This window comes from Staurois parvus, unplaced genomic scaffold (assembly GCF_062004578.1).
Source record: "Staurois parvus isolate SC_StPar_1 unplaced genomic scaffold, SC_StPar_1.0 ptg000572l, whole genome shotgun sequence".
NCBI lineage: Eukaryota > Metazoa > Chordata > Amphibia > Anura > Ranidae > Staurois > Staurois parvus.
The window spans coordinates 6,486,657-6,510,067 of record NW_028318368.1 but is presented as its reverse complement, the minus strand read 5'-3'; positions in this window follow the sequence as shown (position 1 = coordinate 6,510,067).

The window sequence follows — 23,411 nt, the reverse complement described above, 5'->3', positions numbered from 1 at the left end:
TGAGGAATCAGCCCAGAACTACAAGGGAGGAGCTGGTCAATGACATGAAGAGAGCTGGGACCACAGTTTCAAAGGTCACTGTCGATAGAACACTACGCCGTCATGGTTTCAAATCATGCATTGCACGGAAGGTTCCCCTGCTCAAGTCATCACATGTCCAGGCCCGTCTGAAGCTTGCCAATGACCATCTGGATGATCCAGAGGAGGCATGGGAGAAAGTCATGTGGTCAGATGAGACCAAAGTAGAACTTTTTGGTCTAAACTTCACTCGTCGTGTTTGGAGGAAAAAGGATGAGTTGCATCCCAAGAACACCATCCCTACTGTGAAACATGGGGGTGGTAGCATCATGCTTTGGGGGTGCTTTTCTGCGAAGGAGACAGGACGACTGCACTGTATTAAGGAGAGGATGAATGGGGCCATTTATTGTGAGATATTGAGCAGCAACCTCCTTCTCTCAGTCAGAACATTGAAGATGGGTCGTGGCTGGGTCTTCCAACATGACAACGACCCAAAGCACACAGCCAGGATAACCAAGGAGTGGCTCCGTAAGAAGCATATCAAGGTTCTGGAATGGCCTAGCTAGTCTCCAGACCTAAATCCAATAGAACATCTTTGGAGGGAGCTGAAACTCCGTGTTGCTCAGTGACAGCCCCAAAACCTGACAGATCTAGAGGAGATCTGTGTGGAGGAGTGGGCCAAAATCCCTGTTGCAGTGTGTGCAAACCTGGTCAAGAACTACAGGAAACGTTTGACCTCTGTAATTGCAAACAAAGGCTTCTGTACCAAATATTAACACTGATTTTCTCAGGTGATCAAATACTTATGTTCAGCAGTGCAAGACAGATAAATTCTTTAAAAATCATACAAAGTGATTTCCTGAATTTTTTTTTTTTAATTCTGTCTCTCAGAGTGGGAATGCACCTATAATGTGAATTTCAGACCCCTCCATGATTTCTAAGTGGGAGAACTTGCAAAATCGCAGGGTGTTCAAATACTTATGTTCCTCATTATATATATATATATATATATATATATATATAGTGTACACGGAGTGATTTCATGATTCACGTGTTGCTCGCGGTTTGAATCTTTTTGTTTTGCACATATTTTATTTGTAAAGTATATACTTATTGTTTGGTAAAGTATATACCTATTTATATTGGAGGTAATACACTATTTAGTTCTCTATTTTTTGAGGTACACAACTTTTCTGGATCTATGGGGACTTTGAAGTTGAACACGGAGGAATAATTTTTTTGGACTGTAATTTTGGACTTTGCACATTTATTGACACAAAAAAAGGTTTTTATATAAGCAGTAAAAGTACTTTATAAGGCTAGGTTCACACTGTAGCGGGTGGTTGCGGGTGTGGGAATCGCAGCTGTTCCAGTACCCACAACCACCTGCATCCAATATGTGCTGCTCTGTAGAGATGCACGTGGCTGCCATTCATTCTTAATGGCACCCCATGCATCTAAACCCGCAGTGCGTTTGCGGGAACCAAGCATGGTGCTGAAGCTTTTCGAAAATTCAAATGAATCAGCTGACAGACCCGCCCAAACACGGGTCAAAAACCCCCTAGCCTAAGAAGGTAAATGAATCTTCAAAGTTCACAACAGACGCACTGAATTCACAGCTCTGTTACATTTATTTTCGATGGCAAAAGAAGCTTGGCAGTCTGCCAGCTTTTTATGTAAGCGAACAGCAGGTGCTTTTAAGCGATCAGGATTCAAGCTCACAGACGCAAGAGGGTCATATAGCACATGAGAATGTAAAGAACCTGGGAACCTGTATGCTAGTGCACACTGTATGGCCCCTCACAGCTGTGTGCATGAGCCCTTAGAAACAGCCTGAAACCTTGGGTCACTTTTTTGTAAATTAATGACTTTTGGTAAATAATGACTTCATTGTACATGCAGCAAAATAGATCATTGGGGGCTTGTTTTGAAGCTTTTTTTTTACTTACTTTTGCCTGTTACAAATATGTAAAACGGTACACATGCACTTTATATGTACCTGTGGGTATGTAGTCTTTTAACTATGTATTTATGTAAATTAATTTTTAAATTATTTAGTATTTTTGTGAATTCTGTAGTCAGCATCAGGCTGTACACTTCCTAACTGTATCTCAACTGGAGTATCCCTCTAAAATTGTAAGTCCTCTGTCACGTGTTGTTTGGGTTTGCTGCAGCATGGTGTGCTAGACAGACATATACTGTATTACAGCTTTTGAATGAGCCAATTAGTGGGCCTGGGGAACCTGCTGCGCATGCTGGGAAAACCTCCTGTTCTGAGATAATGTTTCTAGGGTTTAGACCCTATGAGGATGTCAGCCTAGTGTGTCTCTTCTAGGGCTTGGGCTTAAAGCGGAGCTCCACCTAAAAGGGGACGTTCCACTTTAAGCCTTTGTCCCCCGCTCCCTATTAAGGATTGGCACCCCATTAAAGAGTGAGGGGGAGCGGGTACCCGAATTTGACAGGTACCTCCCCCGTAGTCTTCTGGGACATGAGACAGGTCCCAGAAGACTACGGGGCCATTCACAAAGTGCAACGCTTCGCGCGCATGCGCAGTGGGCACCCGGCTGTGAAGCTGCAAGCTGTCACAGCCAGGTACCCACAATGCCAGCGCCAGGGAGAGAAGACAGCCGGTGAAACCAGCGGTGGTGAAGACACCGCTGGACCGAGGGACAGGTAAGTGATTATATTTTAAAAGTCAGCAGCTACAGTTGTTGTAGATGCTGACTTTTATTTATTTTTTAGGTGGAACTCCGCTTTAAGTACATGTCAGGATGAAGGGATCTCCCCTCCATGGAGAAACCCCGGAAGGTAGGCTGCTGGAAGAAAACAGCATAAAGCATAGAGGAAGCAAACTGCAACTGTTCCCCCATATGGACATGAAGCAGGGCTGAATGGGAATGTGATGTCATAGCAACTTTCTGCTGTGTGTTTTGGGCCTCAACCTGTCTCCTTGCTCTCATTGTGAAGAGTGCAGGATTGAGCAGAGGCAAAACGAAAGGCAGAACACCAGGGCAATAACTAGAAATCACAGGGCTACATAGCACAAAATGTTATTGGTCCTCTTCTCTTAAAAAATACCATTGTACAACATCCTAATTGCCATGGCAGGTTACGAAGGGTTGAAGAGGACACATTGGTAATATTCAGGCAAGTATGGGTCTGTGGAGGGGGAGAGTAGGTATAGCACAGTGTTTAAAATGGAGTGGTGTGAAATATACAATGAACAGCACAGTGTACAGAATTAGTCAGTGGGGAAGAGAGAATGTACAGCATAGTGTACAGAAGGTGATGGTAGGGTATAAAACATGTACAGACAGAGCACAGAATGGATCAGCATGGAATATAAGGTGTACAACACAGAGTATAGAATTGGACAGTGTGATATATAAGATGTACAGAGCAGCATACAAAATGGGCCAGCGCAGGATAAAAAAAAATGTACAGAATATGGAATGATTCAGCGTAAAATACAGAATGTATAGAATGAGTGAGCTGTGCAGAATAAGATTTTACAGCACAGAGTACAGAATGAGGCAAAGTGGAATTCAAAATGTGCAACTTATGGAGTAAACAAGATTTCAGAGAGATTCCCACATGTTGTGGTGTGTGGTTCAGCTTCCTAGATAACTCTGCTTGTCGTATGACCAACCTTGCTTGCTCCTTGCTGATGCTGTGCAAAATTCTGGGGACCCTGGATATATCACTCATCTCTCACGAGTAAGCCTGCTATTCACAAAATGAATGGTGCCTAGGTTCACAAAGAGTACTGTCATTCAAGTGACACACCCTACTCATCGAAAATGAACAAAGGAACAGCGAGCGCTCAGGGATCTGATTAGATCAGCCGTAAATGCACTAAAAAGGAAGCCTAGACCTTATATATAATACAGACAGAAAACAATGCATCGCTAAAAAAATGACAGTGTAGGACTAAAAAAATATAAATAATACATAATAATTATTAATGATAATTATAATAAATCAATAATAGATATTAGTGATAGCAAATATAAGTGGATGAAGCGCTATGGTTGGCGCAATAAAATAAGTGCAGCTGTAAAAGTCTTAAAGCAAAAAGTGTTCATAAGGTCTGACATACACCGGTCAGAATACAGTGTTGCAAACAGGTCCTATTTCACAGGTGGTGTCAGATTATTCCATGTGACTTTATCTGTGCGGGAGATTTATAAAAATGCGCACTCACCAGATGCACATAATTAAAGCGCAATGTATTAAACAGTATATTAACCAAGAATCTGCAGATATCCTTTAGATATGACTCCTCTGCAACCGTAATTCCAGCGGGGTCGGGGTTCGTGCTGCAACACAGCGCGCCAACAGGACCCCAGTGAAATTATGGTTGCAGAGGAGTCTCATATCCAGAGGAGGGAGTCTTTTCCCATGCTGTCTGTCTGGTCCATCTAAAGAGGGCTTCCTGCAGATATGTATAATTTTCATAGGCGTTTTAAAAATGCCCCTCAAACTCCTGCAAAACGCCTGCCTACAAAGCTAGTGTGAACTTAGCCTTTCTCATCCCACATGAAGGCAGGTCTCCCAATGAACAGAACACTGCATGCTATAATTTTCATATGCTACTGCCATGCTCACCAAATCCAACCAAGCTCTGCCCCAGTAACCCTTTGCACCAGTAGTTGCCTATGAAAGATTTACAGTACTTTTCTTGTTATCCACGTTTGCTTCCTTGTTTGGGGCTTTAAAGTGGTACTAAGTGTTCAATTTATTTTTAATAACAAACATGTCATACTTAGCTGCTTTGTGCAATGGTTTTGCACAGAACAGCCTCAATCCTCCTCTTCTCGGGTCCCCCGCTAGTACCCCTGTTTTTTTCTCCCTGATGAGTACCCCCAGAGCACGCTGCTAGCTCTGAGGCACTCGTGCATGCTCGCTCCTGAGCCGCCTCTGTGTGTCTGTGGCCTCGCCCCAATGGTGTGTCTCAAAGGAGGGAGAGACCCAGAAGTGACACTGCTGTTGTGCATAGTGCTGGATCAGGCTCGGGTAAGTATTGGGGTGGCTGAGATGGGAGCTGCACACTTAAGGTTTTTTACCTTCAGCCTTTAGAACCACTTTAAATCTTCGGATCTCCCTTTTTAAGTTATGGCTCTTTGTGTGAATTTTATTTGTACATGTAATGGTTTACACTTTGTGTTGTAAACTTCAATAAAAAATTAAATATATTGAACAAAAAAGATTCCTTCTGTGCAGTGAAACCACAACAAACACCATGCCAGCCATGTCTGTAAGTGCCTGTGCCACATAGAAGCTGGCAGAGAAAGTCTTCTATTGCTCGCTGCTTCGGCATTCCATGTTTTATTCTATAATTTGTCCCATTTATATGTACACTAAAATTATATTCTCTTACAAATCATTGCAAAGTTATTTACAAATAAAATAAGGGTTGTTCAAAATGAATGCGCAACATAAAATCAAGCAAAATGAAGATAAGGGGAAAAGAGGAGGAAGAAGTTAATTAGGGCTGATTTGTGTTAATTAAGGGCTAACAAGTTGTTACATAAGTACACAGTTTATTTATGTATTTGTTTTTTTTATCTATTTATTTCCAAAGTTGCTTCAACCCTTTCACTGCCAGGCCTCGTGCTCTTCTTTTAACCACTTGCCCTCCTGAGGAATTACCCTCCTTCCTGACCAGGCCATTTTTTTGCATTATGGCACTGCGTTATGGCGCTGTGTTACTTTAACTGACAATTGCGCGGTCATGCAACACTGCACCCAAATTAAATTGAAGTCCTGTTTTTCCTGTGAATTGAGCTTTCTTTCAGTGGTATTCGATCGCCTGTGCGGTTTTTATTTTTTTGCGCTATAAAAAACAAAACAAAACAATTTTGAAAAGAAAAAAACTATATTTTTGACTTTTTGCTATAAAACATATCCAGTAAAAAAATTTTCAAAATCAAATTTCATCATAAATTTGAGCCAAAATGTATTCTGCTACATATCTTTGTTAAAAAAAATCCCAATACGTGTAAATTCATTGGTTTACATGAAAGTTATAGCGTTTACAAATGGCGATATATATACTGGGATTTTTTTTTCTTATTTTTACTAGTAATGACGGCGATCAGGGACTTACAGCGGTACTGCGGCGGACATTCTGACACTGGGAGGAGCTGACTTGGTGTCATTGACATCCCCAGTGACACCAATCAAGTGATCAGTGCTAAAAAAAAAGCAATGACACTATACTAATGGCACTGGACAGGAAGGGGTTAACATGAGGGGCGATCAAAGGGTAAACTGTGCTGGGTGTCTGTGTGTTTCACTGTAAGCACACTGCTTTGGATGGCTGTGCTGGACACAGCCATCCAAAGCAGTGTGCCCGAGCTGACAGGGAGGAGAACTGTTAGTAAACAAAACAGTTCTCCTCCCCGTCAGATATCCTCGGTAATCACCGGGCGCTAGCCACGAATAGCAGCGCTGGTAGGGCACACGTGCCCCCTACCGAGGAAAGGAAAATCAGGTATATATACATGATTTAGCGTACCTGTGCCACCCTGTAGCAGTATTTCAGCTATAGGGTGGTTGGGAAGCGGGTAAACTCAGGTGGCAAGACTATTTTTGCAATTTTTCCATTGTATTTGTAATGAAATGTACAGGCGTTCCAGGGATCTCTGCACAGGCAGTCCCATTCATGTCAGTTGGGACATGCACTGAGAGTCTGTGTTCAAGACCCTACGCCCCTCACCCACACGGCTGTCAAATTGGGAGCAGTGACTTTTTCAGTGCAGCCACTTATCATAATTGAAATGAATGGGACTGCTTGCATGGGGATGCACGGAACAGCTTTGCATTCACATGCAGGCAAACATGGTCTTCACACAGGAGTATGCTGTAGTATGCACATCTGAATGAAACCTTCATTGTGTTTCTTTTTCTAAAATTTGTATTGTTTTTTTCAATTTTGTTTTACAATTTCTTTTTTTTTTTTCTTTTTTTTATAATAGCCCAGTTTGCTGGAGTGGTTATGGTAAAATGTCAGGGATTTGAGGGATCTAAACAGACCTTATTTATATCCTTTAGAGACAGACAAAGGAATTGGAAGATACAGATCCCCAATCCCCTTCTCTGCACTGCAGAATGAATGAACAGGAAGCGCTTTGCCAAACTTGAGTTTAGGCGCTTTTGGCCTTTTTTTGCCAAAGCTCCTAAACTCAACTCCATAAAAGCCTATGTGTTCATGTACACGTAGGCTTTTAGCAGAATTTAGGAGCTGCCGCATTTGAGTGAGGTTAACCCTCCCTCTCCTGAACGCAGAAGAATCGCGTTCGGGATAGGAACGTTTTGACCACCAAGTGCGGGAAAACGCACTTGGTGGTCAAAACGCGGTACCACAGTTGCCACATTTTTACTGCGTTTTGCATTTCCCAGCAGCCAGCAGTCAGAGTAGGCTTGTGTACATGAACCCTAAATAGGTCATACAAGCTGCTTGTACTCACCTCAGCCTATATGGACAGAAGCACGTGTATATCTCTATGAGTTGAGATGCAATATGAACCCATTTTTACGTGGGACCTTACGGAAAGCTTTCTGCATAAAAAACATATGTCCACGTGAAGGAGCCTTTAAAGTGTTACTAAACCCACAACTGTTAAATTAGTCTGTATATACAGTAAAGCATGCTTGTTATAATCACTGTGGAACCTAAGGGGTTAATCTTCTGCATTGTGTAAAAATGCTGTTTGATCCTGTTTTCTCTGACCCCCCCCCCCCCTTCTTTTGCTGTCCCCAATCCACAGAGCAGCAGTGGCAAGTCTGCACATGCTCTGTTTGGTGTGTATTGCTAGAGTTTTGCTTTTTTTTTTAGTTGAGAGGGTGCATGTAATCGGCACAGGGCCAATCAGCACTGTCCAGACAGAGTGTCAGGGGTTATGCAGCCTCATAGGACAGCCAGAGGAGAATGAAAACTCATTCTACAAGTTTAACCATTGCTCGGCTGGATACTGATAGAAGCCACAAGACTGCTATATACTGTTAATGAGAAAAAGTATGTAGAAGTTTATATTTACTAAAATAATTGCATTTCCAGGTTCTGTGGAAGACTGGATATAGTGAATGTAGGGACATGGGTTTAGTAACACTTTAAGCTGTTTAGAAGTAGAAGTGCACTTTGCTGTTGCTATTCACACACTTCGCTTCTCTAACTCTTTGCAATAACCCCCTGCACTGCTTCCACCCACCGAGCTCATGATCGGGGAGTCCCCCTATCAGGATACAGAAGCACAGAGGGAGAAATTCCTGCATTACACATCATTGTATTGATGCAATGATCTATCAGTTTTTTTTCCAGCCCGTGTGTATACCCCGCTTCACAGTGATTGCATCTGTGTGTATGTCAGAGTCACAGCAAAGAGAACATTAAACTAAAATATTATACATGTATATCTGCTATATGATTACAGATTGGCTTTTGTTTTACACATGAGCAAATAGTGAGATGTTGTTTTTGTTTTAGTAAAGCACTTGTCCAGTTCATATTTTTTCTGTGTAATAAACAGACTTTTGTGTGTTTGCGCAGTGACCTCCTTCTGTCAGCTTTAAATGTTACTGGTAACAGAACCAGCATGTTCTCAATTTATCATCTGCAAACAGTTGTTATCCCTAGATCTTTTTCCATTGCTAGAAGAAATGGTCATTTTACTTTTCTAAATACTAGCAATGTGCCAAGACTGGAAAGGTCATTCTTGAATGATAAACTTGCAAAACAATTTTCCAATCGTGTAATTAGTTGTCTCCTTATATAGAGGGTAAAAGGTGACTTGGAGTCCAATAAAACCTGGTGAAAGGTAGCTATAGAAGGGAAAACTGGAACAGACAGAATCTGGAGCAGCACTACATGTCAACCAATCAGCTTTAATCTTTCATTTTCAAAACCTAACTGAACAAGCAGAAATTGGACGCTGATTGGTTGCCATGCACAGCTGCTCCAGATTCTGGCTGCACCAGTTTTGATAAATTCCTCCATGTTTTTCCTGGCTAGGCAACTTGTACTTGCAATCTTTGAGGAAATTGTCTATCAATTAGGTGGGTCAGTGCTAGGGGCTGGTTGGGCTGGCCATACATGACTTATTTTCTTTCATTCAACCAGAGGGGTGAACAAAAGAAAATGAATCGATTTGCTGCTCCACACATTGGAGGTGGATAGAGGAGTCTCTCCCATGGAGCTTTTGAATTCTGATGAATGGGAGTCTTCTCCGCTGTCACGATACACTCACAACACTGCCGGCTATAGCTGGCGGCACTGATCAAGTGAAAATGTTCAAACAGGCTGGTTGTACAGAAGTCGATTGGAAGATCAACTTCTGTACAACCTGCCTGCCCATAGATGGATCGAATTTTGGCTAGCCCCTACTGAACTGGCAAAGTTTTGATCCATGTATGGCCAACTTTAGGCTATGCGGCAGATCACATGCTGATAGTGGACAGGCTGAAAGAATGAGTGAGTAGAAGTATGATTACATTGCTTTGCCGCTGCTTTACCATTGTCCAATATTGGAGGCTGGGGTCTGTTTTGTCAAGTCTTCTTCTTGGGTTTGCTCTCAAAAAAAGATAAACATGGAGATTTGGGACATATGAAAAAAACTGAGAGAGAGGAAGTGAAATAGTTCTTATGGTGTATTTCTGAGAAAATGTAGTATGTTTCTCTACAAATTGAAGTGTAGTTTTGTAACGTACATCTAAAGAGATTGTAGGCATCCATGTAAATGCTGTACACCACCTGGGATAGGTGATAGTGGAGTATACATTGGCCTCCACAGGTCCTTTAGGTGGTCACTCTTGATCCTTAGGGAATAGACGACAATGCCTGTAAATGTTCTATGGTAGCAGAGGACTTATTTTTTACACCAGTAATGCAGTGACTGATCCACTGAAGGAGGGCTGAGTATACTGAAGAATCTGTGTTGCACCTTTTTCATGAAGAAATGACAGGTTGGGAATCTGATGAGTGGCTGAGAACTCTTTTGACATGTAAAACTTTAAGAGCATATGCATATCAACTGTGCATTTTGCTCTTTGCCAGGAGTTCACCTTCAGATAGGTTAAAAACATGATCATGCTAGCCGAGTTTAATCTCAACTTGAGCAGAAACTAAGGTTCAGCCGGGGTCTAGGATTCAAAATGGCACCACGGGGACACTTGAAGGTTAATACATGTGCTTCAGCACTGCTATCATCTTAGATAAGTTTAAAGGATAAGTTCACCTTTTGTAAAATGTTACATGTTAGATTACATACATATTCAGGGTGTAAGATGTAACTGTAACACTGGCCCCTGCACCCCCCCCCCCAAGCCCCCGTTGTGACAGTTAGCAGGGGATCATCTCCCCCCGCTAGCTGTCACAATTGAAAAAAATGCTCCGCCCGCCCAGCTGCATCATTCATTTACAGAGTTCTGTGAATGGAAAACTACGAGTCCCAACAGCCTTTCAATTAACTACCACCAGGTGAGCGCTGCGGAAGTTTGTTGATTCTTCCTGTCAGTGTAAAACTGCCTATACGATGTATAAGCTGACAACTCTGACAGTCTACAGGAGTCCTGCATGGCACCAGCAATCTGCTTTCCATGCTACTAAGAAAAAATTGTAAATGCACATTTTTTTACCTGCAAAAAATGTGCATTTATTATTATTTTTTTAAGTGAACTTATCCTTTAAACCCAAGTGGGTTTTTTCTTTAAGACTGTTTAGTGTAGTTAACAAATGCATGCTTAAGGTGCTCACAGTTCACATTTTAATCAAACTAATGTTGTTGAAGAAGTATTGTAGTAAAATTGCCAGCCTTACAGTGAAACTTATTTATATTATATGAAATAAGTTTAACTTTCAATTTTCTTTTTTCCTGTCTTTTTAGGTAAGTAGCTGATGACAGATATGAAGATTTAATTTAAATGCCCATCATGCTGCAAAAGGTAACTGTGCATGAACCAATTATCTGGTAGAATCAGTAAATACATTGTAAATGCTTCCTTGTACATTATACACAAAGCAGACCAATACTTCAAATTATATACTTGGCCACTCTTTAAATGATTGGGGATATTTGTGCATCCTTTAACTGATCATCAAAAGATATTCATTGATTCTAGAATAACCCATAGACTTAAAGGGTAACTCCACTTTCGTGGGAAAGATAGCAAATAAACAATAATATTACAAATATAATTGCTACACAAGCCATATTGTAATTGAATGCTATTAAAAATGACCTTTCATGTTCATACTGCAGCACTGTCATTTTCTGTAAAATTCAATGCAATACGGCAACAAGGAGGCATTCTGTATGCAGTTGGTGTACAGAACGTCCCTGAAATGTCATTTCCTGCTTGAGAGATCGACTTACTGATTTTCCCAGAAATCTGCACAAAGAAACACAAGGCTATTAAACATCCTCTGCAACAAAAAAATGTCAGTTTTGTAAGGAATTCCCAAAGGGTTGATCATTTCTAATGGAATGCTGTCAGTGCAACTTTCTTCATTAGAACACTGCAAGTGCATCAGCTGATTAATAGTGAAAAAGTTGATCCCATTCAGATTAACCAAACAAACAGCTTTTTATTCAGAGCAGAAAGAGGTAGGAATCTGCAACAAATTTTGTTAAAATCTTTGCAATGTCCATTGTTTTTTTCTCAGCAAAAGTGGAGTTACAATCTAAAATAAACTAAAGGCAAATCTTTTTTTTTGTCATTTTGGATAGAGTAAGGGAAGGTTATTACCAATGTTCGTTGTTTTTTTTTTGCCGTCTGTGTCTCTTGGGGAGATAAAGGAAGTGGGAAGAAGTCCCTCCAAAGTGAGGGAATCCCGGTTTGTCACCAGGGTCACTACAACTAGTATCCCCATGGAAGATTTCCTCTTTATAAGTGTTTTGATGTCAACCCAGAATTTGGGATTTTATTTTACTTTCATTGATAACAGTAAACAGGAAAATTGAGAGGGTGAATCTCCAGGGGACACAGACAGCAATAAAAACCTGACAGGTATTCAAATTCCTCTCCACTCTATCCAAAACTAGAAAAAAAGTTTTTTCTTTAGTTACACTTTAATTGTCATTGTTTTAGGTTCGGTTCACACTATTGCGGGCCGTGCAGCCCGCATTTTCTGGGGCATGGCAGCTCATTCATTTGCATAGGCTGCTGTGCTGTGTTTCCCGCAGGAAAAAGGTACATGCACTTGTAAGCTCACTTATAGCTGAGATGCGAGGGGGTGCCATTCAGAATGAATGGCAGTGGCTCCGGGTGGTTATGGGTGCAAGAACATGGGGAAATTCACACACTTGCAACCAGCCTGCAAGTGTGAACCTAGCCTTAGGTCTGATCAGGTGATTGTCTTGTGTCTGATTTCCTGCCAGTGGCATCAGCTGTCTATGGTTAAAAAAAATAGCAGTTGGACAAGGTAGAAAGGTGTTGCTTCCCTGCTCATAAGATGGTTCTAAGGGCCACGTCTGTACTCCTTCACTTTCCTCTCTCTCCACATACACACATTTTAGTACCCTTGCGACTGTATAAGCTGGGGACGGCTTGTGTTTGCATATGCTTAAAGTCAATAGCTAACCTTAGGGTGGCCATAGATGGCAATTTTTTGAGAATGACAGGTAAGGAAATATCTTTCTGTTCTAGAACAAGTTTTTTTCCCTTGCTATGGAAAAAAGGACTGGCTTACTCACAATGGAAATGTCCAATAAACTGTAAAATCTCCCTATGGGTGATGAGCAGATTGAACTGCTTTGGGCACTCATTATCACTCTCCAGCCTGATAATTACTCATGATGCTTAGAATTGGGAGCATCACATGTTGTTATGGCCACCCTTATTTCATGAGCCAAATTGCAGAGTGCAACAACCAACAGAAACCATAAAGAAGTCATCATTCCTTGTGGTAATTGACCTAAACTGATGAAAGGTAAATTATATGTTACTATATTTTGAATCTTGAAATCCTTCAAAAATGTGTCTCAGAGAACACATGGTGTGGGTAAAGAGCGAGGTGTAAATGATCACAGTAACCAGCAATCTACAAACTGACACAGTAATTCTGAAAACAAGACCCAATTCTCTACTTGGATGCCCCCTGTTAAGCAGGGCTATCTAAGAGTTACCTTAAATGACTATGATCCCCCTTCGTCAGGAATGCTCTTTCAAACACTCACTATTAATACACATTCCAGCTGAATATAATGGAACACTCCTATTTAAAAAGAAACCTGTGCTTCATCTTTTATTTGGAATTATTTTACTTGCAAACCATGTCTTTTCTTTTATTACACAGGTTTAACAAAAAAGGCAAATTTAATAAAGCAGTGTAGAGGACAGTGATCATTTGCAAAATGCAGTAGCTCATAGCAACCAAGCAGAAATCATTTTTCTTTAATGTCGCTGTTCTAAACTGTTGCATTGTGCAATGTTATGACGAGCAATACAAACCTAGAAGTAATTGCATCTAAATTTAATTGTTGAAAAACCAAGACTTTTAAACACAGCGGATAAGCCAAATTTACTTTTCCCACAGAAGTCATCTGTTATAGTTTATCACATACAGGTGCATCTCAATAAATTAGAATATCATCAAAAAGGTAATTTATTTCAGTAATTCAATTCAAAAAGTGAAACTCATATTATATAGATTAATTACACACAGAGTGATATATTTCAAGCATTTCTTTCTTTTAATTTTGAAGATTATGGATTACAGCTAGTAACCCCAAATTCGGTATAACCGAAAATTAGAATATTGTAAAAAAAAGTTCAATATTGTAGACTCATGGGGGTTTATTTACTAAAGCTGGAGAGTCCAAAATCAGACTCCTTTCTGCATAGAAACCAATCAGCTTCTAACCTCAGCTTGTTCAATGAAGCTTTGGCAATGAAACCTGGAACCTGATTGGTTTCTATGCAGAAGGGAGTCTGATTTTGGACTCTCCAGCTTTAGTAAATAAACCCCATGGTGTCACATTCTAATCAGCTAATTAACTCAAAACACCTGTAAGGGTACGTTCACACTAGCTTTGTCAGCAGGCGTCAGACAAGCATTTGGGAAGCGTTTTTAACGCTTCTCAAATGCCTATGAAAATTTTGCATATGGCAGCACACAGTGCTGTTCACATGGAAGCGCTAGGGTCACGTCATGTTGCCTTGCGGCAAAACTTACACCTCGTGTCAAGTCAGGAGGAGTTGAAGCCTCCCATTCAAGTCTATAGTGCTGCTCTGCAAACGCCTAGCAGGCATTTGCGGTGCGGTTGTGACACGGTTGCGGAGCGTTAATACCATTTAACTTCATTATAGGAGTTTGTGGTGCAGTTTGTGGTGCAGTTTTGGGAGCGTTGGGGAGCGTTTGTGGAGCATTAAACACGATTCCCAAACGCCTGCCTAATGCCTGTCAAACGCTATAGGGGCGTTTGGCAAGAGTTAGAAATAAAATCAAGTGTGAACGAGCCCTAAAGGTTTCCTGAGCCTTTAAATGATCTCTCAGTCTGGTTCAGTAGGTTACACAATCATGAGGAAGACTGCTGACTTGACAGTTGTCCAGAGGACAGTCATTGACACCCTCCACAAGGAAGGTAAGTCACAAGAGGTCATTGCTAAAGAAGCTGGCTGTTTGCAGAGTGCTATCCAAGCTTATTAATGGAAAGTTGAGTGGAAGGAAAAAATTTGTAGAAAAAGGTGCTCAAGCAAATGGGATAACCACAGCCTTGAGAGGATTGTGAAGCAAGGGCCAGTTGAGAATTTGGGGGAGATTCATAAGAAGTGGACTATGGCTGGTGTCAGTGCTTCAAGAGCCACCACACACGTATCCAAGACTTGGGCTACAACTGTCGCATTCCTTGTGTCAAGCTACCCCTGAACCAGAGACAACATCAGAAGCATCTTACCTGGACTAAGGAGAAAAAGCACTGGACTGATGTTCAGTGGTCCAAAGTCCAACTTTTGAATGAAAGTAAATTTTGCATTTCATTTGGAAATCAATTTTCCAGAGTATGGAGGAAGAGTGGAGAGGTACAGAATCCAAGTTGCATGATGTCCAGTGTGAAGTTTCCACAGTCAGTGATGATTTAGGGAGCCATGTCATCTTCTAGTGTTGGTCCACTGTGTTTTATCAAGTCCAAAGTCAGCACAGCCCTCTACCAGGAAATTCTAAAGCACATGCTTCCCTCTGATGACCAGCTTTATGGATATGCTTATTTCATTTTCCAGCAGGACTTGGCACCTGCCCTTACTGCCAAAAGTACCAATACCTGGTTTAATGATCATGGTATCACTGTGCTTGATTGGCCCTCAAACTCTCCTGACCTAAACCCCATAGAGAATCTGTGGGGTATTGTCAAGAAGATGAGAGACACCAGACCCAACAATGCAGACACACTGAGGGCCGCTATCAAAGCAACCTGGGCTTCCATAACACCTCAGCAGTGCCACAGGCTGATCGCCTTCATGCCATGCCACATTGATGCAGTGTATCATGCAAAAGGAGCCCCAACCAAGTACTGAGTGCATACTATACTGTACATGGACATACTTTTCAGTAAGCTAACATTTCTGTATTAAAAATCCTTTTTTATTGGTCTTATGTCATATTCTAATTTTTTGAGTTACTGAATTTTGGGTTTTCACTAGCTGTAAGCCATAATCATCAAAATTCAAAGCAAGAAATTCTTGAAATATCACTCTGTGTAATGAATCTATATAATATATGAGTTTCACTTCTTGAATTGAATTACTGAAATAAATTTACTTTTTGATGATATTCTAATTTATTGAGATTCACCTGTATACTATGTGTTTTTTAAAGCAAACACATTCTTATTGAATGAAAATTCTGCAGTGTAAAGCTTTCTTTAAAATGTTCATTTGTATATCACCCAAATTTGTTATTACATTTCCTAATTTCTGCATTTGGATAAGACTTAAAGAGGTTGAATTTATAAAGGCAAATAGACTGCTCGCTTTACATGAAAATTTTCACTTTGTAGGTTCTTTTAGCTTAGTAAATGTTGCAAAAATTCACTTTGCAAAGAATAGTAAAACTTAAAAAGAAAAGAAAACTAAACTATAGAAAACTAACAATAAACAGATATTTTGTTTGTATGTGTTTGAATGATAGAAATCAGCAGAGCTTCACCTCATTCACTAAGCTAAGGGAAAATTCCTTATTTGTGAAGCACTTATTTGTCTTTAGTAAATCAATCTTCAGTAAATCAATCTCAAAGGTATGTATAGCTAATACATTTTTTTTTGGATAGGGTTTTTGTGTAGTGCAGGGGAGGATTAGAAACCTTGCCTGTGTCCTCATTGGGTAGATTGACCATCTTTATTTGTCCTGGTAAGTATTATCTCAGAGATATAAAGTGACAGGAAATCCGAAATATTAGAGGTGTTACCAGAACAAGGGGTGAGGGAAATTCTTGTTCCAGTGACAAGTATCTAAGAGGGGAATTGCCCTCACTTTGTAGACATTTCCTCTCACATTCTGCTGTGCAGAACAGGAAGTGAAGGGAAATTTTCCCAATAGAACACATATATAAAAAATTACCCTTCAATACGTTATCCAACCCCCCACCAATAAAAAAGTTTTCCACTAAACATATACTTTATAAGCACTGGTAGAATTGTGATGTGGGAATAAGAGGGTAACTGCTACGCCATGGGCCATTAGGTAAGGTGGCCCGCAGAAAGTGAGGATTTTGCAGAAATTAGTTGACCTGCAAACATTTGCAGACTCATGATACCCTTAGTGCATTAGCAGAAAATAAGCTCAAGTGCCCACTGTAACTACAGTATATAATGCCACCATCTCCTGCTGAGTTAGAAAAAAATAAATGTCCGTGTCTAAGAGTACTAAATTGTTGGTATGTTTATCCATGAACAACAAATATCCATTGTCTCATATACTTTTATGAAATATTTTCATATGAACCTAAAAATCTAAAAGCAAAAACCCTGTAAAAATACTTCAGATTTCAAAATTCAATAATACAATCCATGAAAGTGCTTAATGCTAAATTATAGGAGCTTTATATTTTAAATTACTTGTGTAAACAAGCCATTATTTTAGAGGGAATTAGGTTAGCTGCTATTTTGGCATTTGTGTAGACAGTCCAAATATGAAAAATCTGTTATTGTTCTCAATACACCAGCTGGTTCCTAATGTTTGAGCTTTATATTCCTATGTAAATATCATGCAGAGTTAATTAGCAACAACTCTTATCAAGTTAAATGGTTTAGAAACACATAGGGGGGGATTTACTAAAACTGGTGGACATAGAATCCGGTGCAGCTGTGCATAGTAACTGCTTCTAACTTCAGCTTGTTCAATTAGGGCTTGTTCACACTTGACTTCTTCCCAAATGCCCCTATAGTGTTAGACAGGCATTTTACAAGCGTTAAAATTTCTCCCCAAACACCCTATGCGCAGTTTTTATGCATTTTATAGGCAATTTATAAGCGTTAAAACGCACCGCAAACGGCTATAATGAACTTAATGGTATTAACGCCCCACGAACGCTGCGGAAATGCCTGCCAGGCCTGCCAGGCTTTTGAGGAGTGTCACCATAGACTTGAATGGGAGGCATTGAAAGGCTTCAACTCCTCCTGACTTGACATGAGGCGTCAATTCTGACGTGACGCTAATGCTTCAGTGTGAACAGCACAATGTACTGCCATGTGTATAATTTTCATAGGCATTTGAGGAGTGTTAAAAACGCCCCTCAAACGCCTGCTTTCAATGGTAGTGTGAACTGAGCCTTAAGCTTTGACAATAAAAACCTGGAAGCTGATTGGTCATTATGCAGAGCTGCACAAGATTCTGTGTGCACCATTTTAAGTAAATCTCCCCAATAGCATTTGGTTTGTATTGTCAGTATGACTGAAACACATTTTAGACAATTGACAGTAATATAGAATTTAGCCTGGGTTCACATATGTGCGGTGCTGGTTTGCAGCGTGACTTCAAACCCTGTCCAGTGTGACTTTGTTCAGCAGTTCAGGTGCGACTACAAATTGTATGACATTGGTAATCTCACCTAAACTGGACTAAAGATTGTACCGGAATCATTTTGAAACTGCACTGCTGCTGGCCTGCTCATATGTGAACCGGCTCTATAGAAAAGCCTTTTGGTTCACATAGTAGTAGTGGGTTAAACTAGGTAAATAAGTAAGCTGCTAGCATAAAGGTCAAACCTCAAATCCTTATTAATGCTGCATTTTACGATTATTGATCTTTTGGTTCACATGTCATGCGAATCAGATGTGAACCGGGGCTTGCAGATGTTTCTGCCTGAATTAACGTGGTTATAAAGCCTAAACATTTTTACTTTAATGCATTAAGGTAAAAACTGTTTAGGTAGTAGTATCCCCCTTAACCCCCCCACCCCTTATACTTACCTGAGCCCTCATTCAATCAAACTTTGTGCCCGTCCTGGTCTCGCAGGCTTTGTCTACCGCTGCTACCAATCAAAACAAGTGACAAGGGAGTGTCTGTGTCTATAGACGCATGCAGTTCTTTTTGGAAGTTATATAGTTACATAGTCTGGTTGAAAAAAAAGACACAAGTCCATCTAGTTCAACCAATAAAAAGGGATTTTTTTTTTAAATTATACAATCCTATATACATAATCCTACACCCACAGTTGATCCAGAGAAAGGCAAAAAAAACCCCCAGCAAAGCATGATCCAGTTTCCTCTAGCAGGTGAAAAACATCCTTCCTGATCCCCCAAGAGGCAATCAGATATTCCCTGGATCATCTTTACCTATAAATGCTAGTATCCAGTTATATTCTGTGTATCTAAGAAAGAATCCAGGCCTTGTTTAAAGCAGTCTACTGAATTGGCCAGAACCAGCTCTTGAGGGAGTCTATTCCATATTTTCACAGCTCTTACTATAGAAAAAACTTTCCATATTTGGAGGTTAAAGTATTACTAAACCACAAAAATAAAATTAGTCTGTATATGCAGTAAAACATGCTTGTTATACTCACTGTGGAACCTAAGGGGTTAATCCTCTGCATTGTGTAAAAAGACCGTCTGATCCTTCCTCTTGTTCAGATGTCCACGTCTTATCTCCTGATAAGACAGTCTGACCCGTAGCCTTCTGCACATACTCAGTTTAGTGTGTATTGCTAGAGAGGTTTTTTTCTTTCTTGGGAGAGTGCATGTGATCAGCACAGGGCCAATCAGCGCTGCCCAGACAGAGGTCAGGGGTTTTGCATCCTCCTAGAGCAGAAAGAAAACTCCTCCTGCAAGCTTTAACCAGTTCTTTACTGGACACTGATAGAAGTCACAAGACTGCTCTAACTGCTGATGAGGAAATGTATGTAGCAGTTTATATTTACTAAAATAGTTGCACTTTCATGTTCTGTGTACTGTGGGAGACCAGATATTGTGAAAGCAGGGTCCTGGGTTTAGTAACACTTTAAATCTCTTTTCCTCTAGCTTTTTAAAAGCAACCCACTGAGCTGTCCAGAACCAACTCTTGAGGGAGTCTATTCCACATTTTCACAGCTCTTTACGTGTTTGGAGATTAAATGTCTTTTTCTCCAGCTGTAAAGAGTGCCCCCTTGTCCACTGTGATGACCTTAAAGTGAATAACTCTACACCGAGTATTTTTACAAGTTGATCATATCCCCCCTTAATTCTTTTTCTCGAGAGAGAATACATTCAGTTCCTCTAATCTTTCCTCATAGCTGAGCTCCTCCATGCCTCGAATCAGTTTGGTTTCCATTCTGTGCACTTTTTTCAGTTTCCAGATATCCTTTTTGTGAATTGGTGACAAAAACTGAACTGCTTATTCCAGATGAGGTGTTACTAATGATTTGTAGAGGGGCAAAATGATATCTTTCTCTCTGAAGTCTATATCTCTCTTAATACAAGAAAGGTGTTTGCTCGCTTTGGAAACCACAGGTTGGCATTGCATGCCATTATGATCTACCAGAACACCCAGATCCTTCTCCACCATTGATCCCCCCAGTTGTACCCCACCCCCTATATGTATGATGCATGCATATTCTTAGCCCCAAAGTACATAATTTTATATTTATCAACATTAAACCTCATTTGCCACATGGTTGCCCAATTAAACAGTGCATTGAGGTCGGCTTGTAAGTGGGAGTGAGCCCGCATACATACCCCAATAGGAAGGCTTCCTATGGGGCACTCACTGGAGAAGTGGACGGATTGTAAAATTGTAGAACTACAATTACTACAACTACTATACATTTAAAAAAAAGTATAAAAAGATAAGCATTTTAGTGACCATTTACACAGGAGCTTTTGTTTCAGAAAAATCATACCTATATGACCAGAAAAATTCTTATGGCTGTGTGCATGTAGCCATAGGGAAATAAAAAATGGACAGCAATTCAATCCTATGTGCTTGCAAATGTAAATAGATTAAATCCACTCAGGTCCATTTTTTTTAAACGGAACAGGGCTGTGTCCTTTTTTTGTTTAGATGGATGTGAACAGATGTACACATTTGTCATCCATTTATATCAGTTCCATTTGTTTCTATTTTTACACGAAACAGGTTTTTTGTTTATACTTTTGTCACCTATAGTTAATTTCTTCAACAGCTAACAAAAAAACCCCAGAATTCACTCACTCGGGCTTTTATGGTGATACCTAATATGTGTAGTACAACACCCTCCACATGTAGAGGTTCACTTTTTTCACCTAACAATATTGCTGTCACATAGAGGGCTAACTTCTAATGCCACTTCTGTACCCTGCTGAAGCTGATCAAGCATAAATCCAGTTTGATTAGAATTTTTCCCTGGCCCCCAGCAGCTTGGGAACAAGAGCTTTGAGTCAGGAAAGGATGAAATGCTAGTCACTTCAGAGATGATCAGCGATGATTCACTCCCCACCAGGACACCTGCCTTGACCACCAATGCCACTCCTGTGGCAATGATCACAGTCACTTCTAGAGAATAACTGACAGTTGGCTGAAGAAGTACACATGCACTCTTGGCTGCTGTATCAGCTGTGAGTGTGTGTAAAGGCCTCTGCTGCTTATGTCGGTGGCAGCAAAAAGGTTAAATTGCTGCCAGAATCTTCACAGAAATGTAATGATTTGAGTCAATGGCAAAGGTGAAATGAGGGTGGTTTCTACTGGGTTTTTGATGGTGCAGTGTGCTTTAAACAGATTTTCAGTTTGACACTTTTATTTAGTGTCGTAGAGAACATCACCTGAAAATGTTGCTACCTATAATTGTCTTGTACATTTTTATCTTTACTGTTTCAGTAAATTTTTATTGAGGGTCAATAGTGTCATTGCAACATAGGAACCTGCAACATTTCTTGAATGAACCAAGAGTGCTGGGTGTTCCAACTTTACATTTATCCCATTTACTTTTTAAATATGAAATTAATAAGGCATGAATGAGTTACCTTTGTCCATGGTCCAACCCCAAGGTATGAAATAAAAAAGTTTTAATCATTTAGGTACACATGGTTGCAACAGCCTCTTCAGCGTTGGTTTCCTGGAAGTCTCAACCCTTCCACGTGATGAAAAAACTATCATATTTGGGACTTTGGTGGTATGCATGAGTGGCAGAAAATGGGCTCCCGCTGCTGTCTCAGCCAATGAGGAGGGAGAATCCCCATACAGCCAAGGCTGGTGTGAACATCACTGGATTGGAGGGGGCTCAGGTAAGAATTGGGGGGGGGGGCGCTGTACACAGAAGGATTTTTACCTTCATGCATAGAATGTATGAAGGTAAAAAACCTTGAGCCTTTACAACCACTTTAATTCATTCTCTGCATTAAGGTGTTCAATCCAAGTACAACTTGATGAAGTTGGGCTTCTTGTACTTAGTGTATTGATACTTTATTTCTGGAGCCCAAAAACAGCTACATATTCTTCTATGGTTACAGTTACGATTGGTATTAATTTTATCTTTGTCAGTCACGTTTTGTCTCCCTCTGTAAACATTGGCATATGGGTGAAGTATCTTACCCATCATGAACCTTTGTGTTCAGCGTCTCAGTCACAGAATAGGACATTTTGCGGATGCGTTTGCCAGTAAGCTATGCAGCTTGCGCTATGTATGTGAAGGATGAAAGGGAAAGCTGAGTTTTATATGGTCAGGGGAATCTTGGCAGCTATTTCTGTGTTTTGTGTGGTGCGATAACAACAGACTTGTTATACAGAGTGCTAATTAACATGCCGCTCATGTATTGAGAACTAAAGGATGAGACAAGGAGTAGGTGTAAGCTACAATGTTAGGATTTCCTCCCACTGCCTTAACTTTTTCTCTTCGTTTGCTTATAATTCAAGTAGTATCCACCAAGATCAAAACAGGCATTGATGAAGTCATGTTAGCTGCCTTCAGATCAACACAATGTAATGAATGTTTAAGGAAACCACTTATAGAAATCAGAGGAAAAAGAGACGTGTGGGTGTTAAGGTGATTAAAGTACAAGACCTAGCTTGCTGACAGTACCATAACACAGCTTTTATTTCTGATGAACCAGCTTTATTTTTTCTACCTAAAAATAATGCGTCATTTTAAGCTGCTGATTATACATTTTAGCATTTATTTCTTAAAACTTGGCATGTTTTAGCATGCCATATCAAACCTAGCACAGTCCCAAATAATGATGTGCTGCTTTTAGAGCCTTAGAGACAAGTTCACTTTTCCAAAGAAAACAAAAAATGAGTCCACCTTCCTTAGGACAATCCAGACACTCCCTACCCATATGCTTATGTATCACTTCATGACAGTGGCAGCCTCTTTCACTGTTTAACCTCTTCCAGCCCAAAACCTTCTCTAGTGCTGGTTACACCTGTATTGATTCCCTCCAAGTAGACCTGAATGGGGCCTTTCTGCTATACTAGAGGTACTAGGGGTATGGTCTTATTAAAGTCTATGGGGACTCACTGGGGAGTTACAGCCAGTGCTGGAGAAAATGTTGCTTCAGTGGAGGATAAACAGTGAAGGATTCCGCCACTGTCATGGAGAGGTGAGCAAATAAGTGGGTAGGGTAGTGTCTGTCTGGTTTAGATTAAGTAAACTTGTATGTTTCGTATGTGAACTTGCCCTTGTTCGTAAAAGGACTCTGTAAATACTCACCTTTTCTGCAATTTACTCCACTCAATGCAGCTTCGATCTTAAGAAATCTTCTAATGAAGTCTGGTTCCTTCTTCTTACCTCTGCCCGTTACAGGATACATTAGCAATGAGAAGGTTAGCAGGAGGTATGAGAATTTGAGAGCATTGGGGGACCCATGATTTTGTCACACCCAGGAGACTTGATTTCTATTCGGCTTTCTGTTGAAGATCTCATGCACACTGCAGCTGGAAAATGCCCCTCTATGTTAGCCTATGTGTCCATACACACATAGGTGTTTACAGGCATTTAGACACAGGGTTGTTT